Source organism: Rhopalosiphum maidis, chromosome 3 (genome assembly GCF_003676215.2).
Source record: "Rhopalosiphum maidis isolate BTI-1 chromosome 3, ASM367621v3, whole genome shotgun sequence".
NCBI classification, from domain to species: domain Eukaryota; kingdom Metazoa; phylum Arthropoda; class Insecta; order Hemiptera; family Aphididae; genus Rhopalosiphum; species Rhopalosiphum maidis.
The window spans coordinates 60,315,148-60,328,032 of record NC_040879.1 but is presented as its reverse complement, the minus strand read 5'-3'; the positions used below and the strand labels follow the sequence as shown (position 1 = coordinate 60,328,032).

The following is a 12,885-nucleotide window of genomic DNA, read 5'->3' as shown; positions in this document are numbered from 1 at the left end:
GAAATGTATCATTGATAGCCGCCGCTTGGTCATTTTTTGGAGTGAGTATAGCACGTTCACACAACCATTCCATAGGCTTATCATGAATATGAGCAATATCTGGATGCATTTTTAATATTAATTCCTGAACCGTAGTTACAACTGTGCATAATTTTCTGCTATTATGATAATAAATAATATATATAGAGACATGCTAAGTGTGAATGTGTAATCTAAACTTTAATTTTTATTTTAGCGTATTATCTAATAAACTTTCATGATTTACTAATAAAGATGAAATAAACTTTCAACTAAGTATTGAATGTATGATGTATCATGCGTGTTTATAAATAACCGAATATTTTTTGATGCAATGCCAACATTATTTAATATTTTCTAAGCTATTGTTTCAAGGTTAGGAGAACGATTCATTTGTTTTTATGTTAAATAAATTGTTTAGATATCTCCAAAATGCGTCCAATGGTTGAAAATACGTGAAAAGGGTATTGTCAGTTCACAGTGATTGATTATATGTTTGGTACATCTTATTCTTATTGTATCTAATTTGTTTGTATACTCACGTCTCATGTGTGTACATATGTGATTTGAATTCCAAGTTTGGCTGTTGTTTTTTCTAACAATTTCTTTTAATATGTTCTCTGAAAACTATATCGTCTTTTTAAGTCCAGCGTTTTGTATGAATTTTTCTGTTAATAACGATTTACGTTTTAAACAACAGTCATGTACTCATGTGTTTAATCAAATTATTTAAATTACTTTTAAAATATTTATCTATATCCTACAGTAAAATTAATACATTTATAACGGTTGATGTGATTAAAACGATGACAAATAAAGTTTCGTACCTAGAAATACCTACAAATTCACACATAATATTTACACATATCGACTGTAACTTATAAATAATAATATTATTTAAGACAATATCAAAATACGAAAATATTTATAATAATATGTTAGGTATTTGTAGTATCACAACCGCACACCTGCTTTATAATAAATTTAAAAATACGAAAAACAAAAATATAGGTACTTAGTTAATAAATATTTTGTAACATTTGTAATAGTCAAGTATAGGTACTGATTGTATGTTGATCAATATAATTATAAAATCATTAGTTATTAATATCAATATTGTATGTTATTATTCTAATACGTTTATAGTAATAAGTTTTTTTTAATAATATAATGGTATTTGGTATGATGGATTGCATCATATCTATATATATATATTATAATCAAAATTTAAACGGTTTTTTAATTAGTATTGTATAGAATACGCATGAATGCATAATAAATATTTTAGTAGTGACCTATTTCCCAATGATAAACATTGAGCCTCTTTAATATGTTATTTAGTAATTTATGATATAATTATTTCCAATAAGGTAACTCATGTATTTTATATTTTTATATTACTCTAAACTGGAAATGATAATTTCAATACATTTTTAATAAGCTCGATGATTGGATTCAATTCGTTTAACGTTGCGCATACAAAACAAAGGAAGTTTAAACAGCGGAGTTTGCCAACAGTGTTGGTAAATTCAAAATTGTATTCATTCTCAAACACCATCTGTTACCCGTATCAACAGCGATATATCGTTACAGTCTTGAAAAGCGCATTTCAGTTGTACGCGGTTAAAATAGTTTGTGTTTTTATAGATGGTGAAAGTTTAGTTACAACGTGCCTTTTATTGTCGCTAAATGGAAAATATACGGTCAATATATTCTTTTTAGAACAGAAAATGTAAACATAGTGCTTATACTATAGATTATAGAAAAAATAGTTATTAATAGTTGGCGTATAACAATAATTATTGTCTATAGGCTAAATGTTTAATGAAAGTAAAACAAAGTCATATCAGTGATGTACTTGTAATAGCCTACCCGAAACGCCGTGTGTAATTGTTTTAACATTATTAAAATTAGAAGAAAATGATATATTATATAATATTATTATGTATTGCAGTATTGGATATTATTGGACAGATGTATTGCTTACACAGTACTGGCGTACTAATTAATTGACAGCAATGTCATTTTGGTGGAGTTTAGGACCAGAGTGATACCAACCAACTACTTTTTCACAAGCATTTACTTTCTTGAACATACCATACATATTTTCAAGATAGTCATGATCGTGGAACCACACAGACTTGTCTTTATCGTTTTCATAAAATGGAAGTGCAAAACTATTAGAAATATCAAGCACTTTGTTTTGCTGCCAAGAACCAAGTAATACACCTACCACTCGTTTTTGATTGCCGATTTTTCCAAGTCGGGTAAAATGATCAACAACACTCAGCAATACCAATGGGTAAACTACTACTTTGGATATAGGCGATTCATTAGTCGAAATTGTTCTAAAAAAAAAAAAAAAATTAATTAATGTACAAATGCCTACAAAAATAACAATAATGAATTCAAAGTTATAATATCAATATTATTTAACATAACAATATTAATACCTACATCCAAAACATAATGAAACTAACAACACATTTTAAATAATGTAGATACAGTGAATAAAATATCATCATTTATATTTATCAATACATTAAAACATAACACATTATATTCCAACGCGGCCGCACTGGGGACGTAATATAATATAATAAAATGGTAGTACAATAAAAATAACAGCCCGCGTGCTACGACCACCTAGCCTCAGTTAGTACGATGAACTCAAAATGCACTATGCCTGCAATGACAATGATACAAATACGAAAACCACGACTCACAATAGCTGCTGGTACAATAATGATCACCCTAAAACTGGGGAAAAAATATTAATGCGTTGACAACATAGATTTTTCGAACGATAATTACCAGACAGCTAATTCACAAAATCACAACGTGGTTTTCAACGGCAGGCTTGAAAAACGAAGAACGAAATAACAGAAAAGCTCCAAAAAACACGTACTAAAGAAACAGATAGAAAAATGGAGGACGAGACGCCCGTACGCGCCGGCTTTTATAACCTTTCAGCCAAGTTCAATCTCCACAGTGTCAACCCACACCAAAGTGCAATAGACATGAACTTAGGCGACACTGCGAGAATGACTTGACTGAACTTGAGACTGAACATTGGAACTTTGAAGAAAACACGGACATATAATCGAGAATTTTAAATTAAAACGAGAATCTAACGGTTATTATCAAGCGACTGATAGTGCCACATCGCACAGCTAGCTGATCGCACACGATAGTGCTATCGCCGATCGAGGTCGCAACTTTCTGGGGCGACCCTACGTCACATAAAATGATAACATAAAACGAAATACATAAAGTGGCGCAAAATTCAAAAATACATAAAGCTCGAACAATATATATATATAAGATAGTGTTTTTATGTACCAGACTGCTGAATTACAATTTATTGAGATTTCAAATTTAATTAAAAGTTTATAATACATTTTCATTACCACACTACTAATAATTTAGAGATATAAACACAATTATGAAAACAAATACCCAGTTTTCACCGTAAGCACTTAATTTTCGGTAAGTTTAGCCGTTATCACTGGTCGGAAGTTTTTACACATAATTTGTACAGCAAAATGTATAGACAATTACAAATAGCACCTGTAGGTTGTAAGTCTTATATAAATACAATAAGAAGTGTGCAAATTATATAATAATTTTGAAATATTGTATTTATAGTGAGTTATTTGTATGTATATTATATTTTAATTTAATATTAATATTTAATATGTATTATATACGTAGTATTGTACCAAACAATATTAAATGGAAAAAAACTAAAATTAAAAATACATTTTATATTAGTAGTTAAGGGGACGTTAGTACGCTACCCGTCATCTATTTATGTAAATGTTGTTGCACGGAATAAATTCAAGCAGACAGTAAGTATTCACTATTCTCAATGAAAGGTATGCTACTATAAGGGTGGCTGTAAATGTATATCTCAACCTTACCAAACTTTTATCACATATTTAGAAAAATTAATTTATCTCGGAGTTTTTTTATTCTTTTGATAATTTAATGAATATCATAATTATTCATTCATACAAATTAATTTTTTTTGTTTTTTTATTTTTTTATTAAATATTATTTCGTTAGTTATCAAAAAAATAAAAATGCTAAGGTATAGATTAATTTTCATTTTATGTAGTGCGAACGTTTGGTAAATGCACTGCAAATAATGTAGGTACCCTTAAGTTTATCCCAAGCAAAATCATTTTAGTTTATAATTTCATTATTACGCTATAACCATTGTTAGTACTAACCCAGGTCTACTTTCAAAACATTAAATACTTTGAATTAGTATTTAAATATATTTAAGATTAAAACATTTTAATTATTCTAAAAAAATTTAAATTGCCTGTATTAAACCCCTTAAATAACGGGTATCTGGCGTTTTCTTAACAATATCTACACAAAGAGAAAACATTTAATGTTAATATTATTATTATTCTTTAAATAATGGCAGAGACTAGTAGAAAGTATAATTTGGTTATGGTATAATGGAAACTATTAAATTTTAAATCACCTAATTTTAGTACTTATTTAGACCAAATTGGATTTTTTTTGTTGATAAAAATGTGTATGATTAAGGAACACGTATGTAAATTATTAATTCTGAGTTTAGAAAAAACAAAATGTCTAGATAGTTTATTAATATCTTTAAAAGTATTTAAAAATAGTTAAAATTGTATGTACTGTCACAATTTTGTCTTATGAAGTTTATATATGTAGGTAGGTATTATAAATAACGAAAATATCTCGTCGGATATATTACTGTTACACATATTAAGTATTTAGTATATACTTACTATAATGTAAATATTGTGCCTATAGGATCACTATTCACTATTAATTCATATAATAAAAGGTTTTATTTTTAGACGTATCTAATATACCTACTTTTTATACAATACCCAAAAGTAAGATTAAAATAAAAATTCAGATAAAGATTACTTATACTTTGATATATTTATGAATTAACTAATTAAGTATTATAATATTATACTGCAAACATATAATTTATATAGTATTATTGGTGTATTTAATAATAACTACGAATTTATGTGTAAAATCATGTAGGTATAGTTGCCAGTTATTTTTGAAAGTGAATGACCTAGAGGCGTTAAGATCTACAGCCGTGTGTTTATAAATTATTATAAAAATCAATTATTAATTATAGATTGATGTTAGTGAATAAAATAAAAGTTTTTACGTAAACCTATATGTATAAAGATACGGAAAAGAAGTGAAATATACGTAAAAAAATTTAATAAAAATCTTAGAAAATTTTTTTTAGAATATTTTGAATTTTATTTACATCAAAATCCAAGCTATAATCCAGTGATGACCAATCCTTTTTCACCGAGACTGAGGGCCATGAAAAAAATCTTAGCGAACCAAGTAATCGTTTTATATTGATTTTTAAGAACACGATGATCGGAGTCGATTTTTCGTTTTTTTTTAAATATTATGAACTGCAATTATACCGGCCGTCTATACCATAACAATACAATAACAAGAAGCAACTAAATAATTTATGTTTAGTGAATAGTGAATAGTGATAGATGTTGACTAAGTATTCATAAAAAACGATAAATACAAAGTTATTTAAACTAAGACAAAATGTTAAGTTATTTTTTTCAATTTTGATTTAATTTTAATACTTTGGCGGGTCGGTTAATAAATGATCGCCGCCCAGATTTGGTCACTACTGCTCTATTCTCTAAAGGCAGTAGGTCATGACATAAATAAAATCACATAGTAATAATAACTAAAAAAATATCTCAGTTTTAATGGACAAAGTTAACACCTACCGAAAAGTGTTTGAACATTTACCTATATATAATATTATATTTAATTTTTTCATAATTTACCAATTGTTTTTATATTCTTGCAAAAAGAAATAAGATAATTTAAATTATTTATGTTAGACAACTTATGATTTAAACAACTTGACATTTAAAATTTTTTTTTATACATTCGAATTGTATTACTTTTTATTGCAACTTTACGTCAAGTTTTCATAAATACTTGGCTGCAGGTGACCGAGTGTGACTTCGACACTCCCTTTTTGTTTTTAAAATCGCACGTATTATTAACATTATTAAACAAATTAAAGGAATAATATTTTATTAAGAAGCATTTAAAGTTTATAATATAATATATAAACAGAGTGTAGATGAACTATAAATTTATGCTGTTTAATATTATTCGTTAAATATCGAAGTCTATAGTTTATTAAACTTGTGTGATTGTATTCTACATACGGTTATTTAAACAAGTCAAATCAAATAGCCAATTAAAAATGAAAAGTCGAAAATGTGATTTTACTATAACGCAAATTGGAGGATGAAAAAATAAGGACATTATTATGTTTTAATGTTGAAAGAATTAAGTGCTTATACCTATCATACATTTCCAATAAAAATCACACGGTGTTAGATAAAATTATAAAAGTATATTTAAACACCTATACAATACATTGTAAGCCTGAAACATATGATTTAGATCACTAAACAGTCACTAAGATTATTTAGGTCACATATGTGCTTACTGCCAAAAAAGTTATTAACAAAAAACACGTAAGTATATAGAAACATTATTAGAACTTATAAACAACTAGCATATAACTTCTAACTTAACTTTAGTAGACAATATTATTTATTACGGTATAAGACCCCCCCCCCATATTTATAATAATAGAAGTAATCTTAGCTGAGATTTAAAAGAAATAATTATTAAAATGATACCAAAAAACATTTAAAAAATCATGAACATTACAAATGTACAGCATTAAGAGTTATTTATGTACTCTTTTAAATATTATATTCATTAATACAATAAAAAAAATTATCTAAATTCCAAGAAGATATTATTTAATAATATTGACAAATTTTACGAAAAAACTAATAAGTAAATAATACAATAAACCATATGGTAAATAGTAAACACTGTCTTGTACTCTTATACATATATGCATAATAATTAAAATATAGACAGGTACATATTATTAAATATTATCATAGAAAATCAAATAAAGTAAGGTAGTGTTATTTGTTGACTGCTGTCATGTTAAAGTTTAGGTTAAATGTGGGTATCTATATAATAATGTTTAATATAAAAAATGTTCTTCTGAAATAATATTTAAATGAAAAAAAAAGTTAGTTTGAAAATTTAAATACCTACAATATATTATAGTGTTGTACATGTACACTAAACGTTTTATAAAATATAATTTGTACTTTAAAAAATGTATTTATTATAACATCATTAGGTAGTAGGTACTAGTGTAGACACTACACTTTATTAATGTTATTATCTATAAATTCAACGCGTAATAGGTGGTTCGAATTTTACCAGTTTTATTTTAAATTGATTCTTTTAGGGGGGGGGGGTATGATAAATATAATTTATATAGCACTGTTGGACTTGGTTTTTTTGTGATCGATAAATTTACCTATAAGCTCGTATTTTAGTTAACATATGTTTTTAAAATGTATTTAATAATTATTATATGTCACAAATAATCAGAAATATAAAATATATTTCAAGATTATATTAATAAACGATGTGGCTCTTTGCCCTTAGAAAATATATTTTTCATTAAACTTAGTATGTAGATAATAAATAATAATCAATAGATAATATTATAATATTCTTGTAGAAAAAATAATAATTTTACATTTACCTATACTTTTAGCTGCACATTATTCTAGCTCGAAACGTCGAGCTGTTACGAAAATAGTAATTATTACATTATAATCTAAAAACAAACTAAACATAATAATTTGGTATAATGGGCGGAAAATATTAAAATATCTTAATACATATTGGTATATTGAACAGACAGTTTCGGGGAAAAAAGGCTATATTATTAAACTCGTATAAAAGTAATTATTATTTATGATGGCGTCTGTCCGACAGCAAATGACGTGATATTTTAGAGAAATGTATTGTTTCTACTGGAAGAAAATAGGGTAGTACGCTGATTTTATGCATGTAAGCTACGCTCGTATAGGATGACTGTATACGATTAAGCGTTCAAATATGGAATTTACCGGTTAATGTTTATATTATAGTGGAACTGACATATTATATTATTCATAAATGATAAGAATAAAGTATCCGACGTTATAATTTATAATAATATTATTTCCCAATAGTTCTCATCATCGCTCTGTGTGACTGTGTACACGTGCATGTAATTCTTATACGCTAAAATTCCGCGTAAACATGATATTTTATATTATTGCAATGTGCGTGTCACGACTCACGAACCATTTGACTCTATCGATTTATAATTTCGTGTTCACGAATTTTTTATAAATAATATTTATTGTAACATTTGGAACTATGGGTAGGTATTGTTATACAGTGTATACTTTCATCTAAAAATAAAAATATATCCGAAAGAACGAGATCCTGTTGTCGCACAGTAAGCCATAAGATGTCATAACTCATAATAAGAGTGACGAAAGAATCTAGGAAAAAATACCCTAATAAATAGTTTTTTATTATTTTTATCGTCGCAGTTAAATATTAATTTGACGACAACTGCGTGATCTGTATTTAATCTATACCGCGTTAATATGCCGAAATATTAACTTATAGTCTATTTATTGTATAGCTATTCGTTAGTACATTTTTTCTACAAGACTAACATCTACAGTAGGTATTTAAAAAAAATATTTTTTCAATTTAAAAATATATTAAAATTTCAATCATTGCAGTTTTCTGTTATATTTATTAAATATTAACTATACATTTAATTTTCCATTTATTTTTGTACATATTATTATTAATAGCAGCAGATGTTTTTTCTTCAGAATTTTGAATAATTATTTGCATATTTTGCTTATTTTATAACTCCTGTAACTTTCAAGTCCTAGATTTTACGCTAAAATATTATTTGTTATTAGTTATAAAAAATATAGTCAATTATGCCTTACATACTTTTTTATAACTACACACATAAAATAGAAAATGAAAAATAATATTCCTTATTGTAAAAAAAAATAATTAATATAAATATAAAATATAAATTATTATTAAAATAGTAGTTTTAATTAATTGTTGAAAGATCCTAATTTATTAGTATAGGTAATTTCATATTTATTGTTTAAAAATTAAATGGTATCTTGTTCAACAAACAAATACTAGTTAAATCCGTTAAAGGATCCAGTTATTGTTGGCTTAATGTAGATCAAAGTTTGGTTTTTTAAATTTTAAGTTTTGAAAATAATCATTTACTTGTGTGCATTTAGAATTGTATAAAAACGTACCTATTTGAATACTATAATATATATAATGTGAATGTCATAATGAGTTGAATAAACCAAACTTTGTCATTAGTTCAAAAAAAATTTGAAATGTCAGTCACGACTCATAAATGATTTAAATATACACTCATTCATTTGGCTATGGGTCCCAATATTGAAAAATATCCAAATACCATCGGGTAGCCGGGTGGGCCAGACCGCGACACTGACGAGGTAAGTATAAATTCAATAAAATATTTAAAATATATATGTTATATATGGTACCTATATATGCTGGTATTGTATTGAAGTATAATGCGTTCTCAAATTTGTACGTGAAATAAACAATAGATATTATTATACATCTAAATATCTAATTTAGAAACAATAATGAGTACATAAAAATTTAATTTATAATGTTTCTCATTCCTCGATACATAGTCAACGTATGTAAATGTTTTATAGAGTAATTCTAACACCGAAGCATATGTGTTTATGTAATGGTACATTTAAGTCATCATCATATGCCCACTTGTTGGCAACGGAAAAACAATTTTTTTCCCATCAACACTTAAAGAAAGTATTTTTTAATTTTTATTCTTAAGGTTTTTGAGCTAAATCTACATTTTACATAAAATCACTTGCTAGTTACTAATAATCATAATATATATTATACAAACGAAATGACCATTTAAATGTATTATATATTTATATGTGTATATTAATATGGAAAGACACGAATTGAATTGCATTGTTATTTTAATATAGTGTTTTATACTATATACTATATTACATTTACGGTAGGCCCGGATTATACCTGTTTGTGGCAATGGTGCTAATTTTTTTAAAGGGCCCCGTTAAAAATTTTTTGTTTATACAACCAATATTTTTTCTTTGAAACAATTTTTTTCATTACAACCAAAATAAAACTTAATAAAAATAAAACTATAGTTCCACTAAATTATTAGTGTTCATCTATCTTATATAATATATATGCCATACGAAATAAATAAATAAATATAATATATATTATTAAATTAAGTTATATATTTAATATATATTAAAAACATTGTGTTAAGTTATTGTGCACTTGGAACATAGTTACAATCGTTGGATTGAGCTCCACTACTTAATTTTTCTCAATTCGAACACTGCGATATAGTATAGATTAAATATGACTAATTGAATATCTTTTTAAAGATTAGGATTAATTTAACTATCTTATAATTTTTATAAACTGTTAATTTTATAATACAATTGTTTTTTTAGGATTTAAAACATTTTTATTAAAAATTATTTTTTTACAAGAAGAATATTTATGCATTTATAAAAGATTATTTTAATGAAACTATAAAACATAAAAACATCTTATTTTTAAGGTACATATAAATCTGGCCTCTAGTTATAATAATATCTTGTAACATTTATCAATTATCACAAGTATTAATAATATTATACACAAATTATTAAAGTCTAAGTTTCATAATTAGATTATGTGGGAGATGAAAAAAATAATAATATAATTTTTAATTTGTAAAAGTTGTTTTATGGATTAGGAAAAGTATTAAAAATATTATCAATACTGTTATAAAAGCCGATTGGCGATAATTAACATGGATAAAAAATAAATACAGTTTATCCCTATAAAGTCCTGTATCACCCTTAAAATATATCCGTAGAAAATCAATATATTTAAATGCGGTTTTTTTTTACAGTAATAAGTAGGAAATTCCGATTGAATGGCATAAGATTCAATTTTGTATTCCTATTTCTTAATTTTAGATTCACTAACGAAACGTACGTTATCATACGTATCATAACGAAACAACGATAATTAATAATTATAATACTTAAAAATAAGTTACTAATTTAGTAGTTTCGCTTTTCAACTAACCTAACGATACAACACAGATATTGTTATTTTTATTCACGTCAAAACTTTAGATATGTACAAGTATTGTCAGGCTGAAATAAATTATTGTTTCATATTATTGAAATATGAAACAATTAATTTTTCTTAAATTATATGAATTGGCATACAAAGTATCGATTATCAAAAATCAAATTTTTTGTTTTTAACTGAAAGCTTCACTTATAATTAGAATAATTAAATTAGATAATTATAAATTGTCATAAAAAAATCAGCGTTCCTTTCGAAATTGACGAAATCACGCAATTCGTTTGCTTGGTAACAAAATTATTGATTCTAAAATATTATTGGCTCTAACTTGGTTAGTTTTTATTCAATTATAACTTTTTTTTAATCTTAAAAATTTAAATAACTTAATTGCATAACAAATTTTTTTGATGATTTTTAAATTTTTGAAAAAAAATTAATCTTATGGGAGTCATACTTTACATTACTATGAAAAAGCAAATTTTAAATATATTCATTTTATTCGGAAATATTAATTAAGGATGATACATGACTCTCGGGATAAACTGTACATAAGATTGTTTTCTTTCTTTATAGGGCAGTATACAGCAGGCTATAGACTCCTATTTCTCGTGCGTCCGATGGCTATGGCCCCCCTATCCCCCCCTAATCTGTGCCTTTTTAATGGTTATATTATTTAATTTTATAGGTATAGCTAAAACGTTTATAGGTACATTATACTAAAATTATGTCTTATAAGTTAAAAATACAATAAAATGAGATCGCAATATTTATAAAAATAGTTATATAATTTTAATTTGTTGAACACTTCAAAATAAGATGCAATGAAAAATAATGTAAAAAATAACCTAACCTTATATGAACATTATAAAATGTTTTTATAAAGCTCTAAATTTAATATAAATACAAAAATACTTTTTTCGTATTTGTTCTGGTTGATCTAATATATAATATATAGGAAAATGTATTATAGTATTATCGTCAGATGATGTGAACTGGGTATCGAGGGCCCCCCACGGGAGGGGGTTAATAAACTGGACCTATTATATTATCACATTTCAACTAATAAATATTTTTAGTTAATAGTGCTAATAACAATATTGTATATTTAGATATTTTAATATCTAATAGTAAATTAATTTATTTACTATTATTTTAGTATTACATTTTTTACACGAATATATATATAATTTTTTAATAATATATAATACTATCGAGATCTGGTAGGCGATTGTCCTTTTGTCTTATTGGGGGTTAAACGACAACATTTTTAACTTTAAATTTGTAATTTAACACCCGATACTCGACATTTTCAAAGTTTTTTGTAATATACTAGCTTGGTAAGTGAACAACAAATAACTGAAAAGCTTATAAAAAATAAATAGAAGGTAATTTACAAATTTTCGTGATTTGATGAAACAAAATATTTATTTATTGATTAAAAAATACTAATAGAATACATATAATCAGTGTCTACGATTATTCATTTTTAAATTATATTAAAATATGCTTAAACTATTTTCGTTTATAAATGGATCCATTAAATTACTAAAATCGGAATTTGAATAAATGTATTATTAAATAAATAAATGGGGGTGAACATGCTTGATGAATCACCCTGTATATACATTATACGCCATTATGAAATTATGCGATAATAATAATGTGTTGTATATATTATTTTTGCTGGCTGTAGTATAATATAGTATATACCTATCTCAACTCGAGTTGACCCCGGTT

The 12,885-nt window shown here is 25.5% G+C and overlaps 1 pseudogene; it reads right to left on the bottom strand.

The window, feature by feature from the left end:
* Positions 1 to 1,981: 1,981 nt before the first annotated feature.
* Positions 1,982 to 3,091, bottom strand: LOC113557580 (annotated as a pseudogene).
* Positions 3,092 to 12,885: the final 9,794 nt, after the last annotated feature.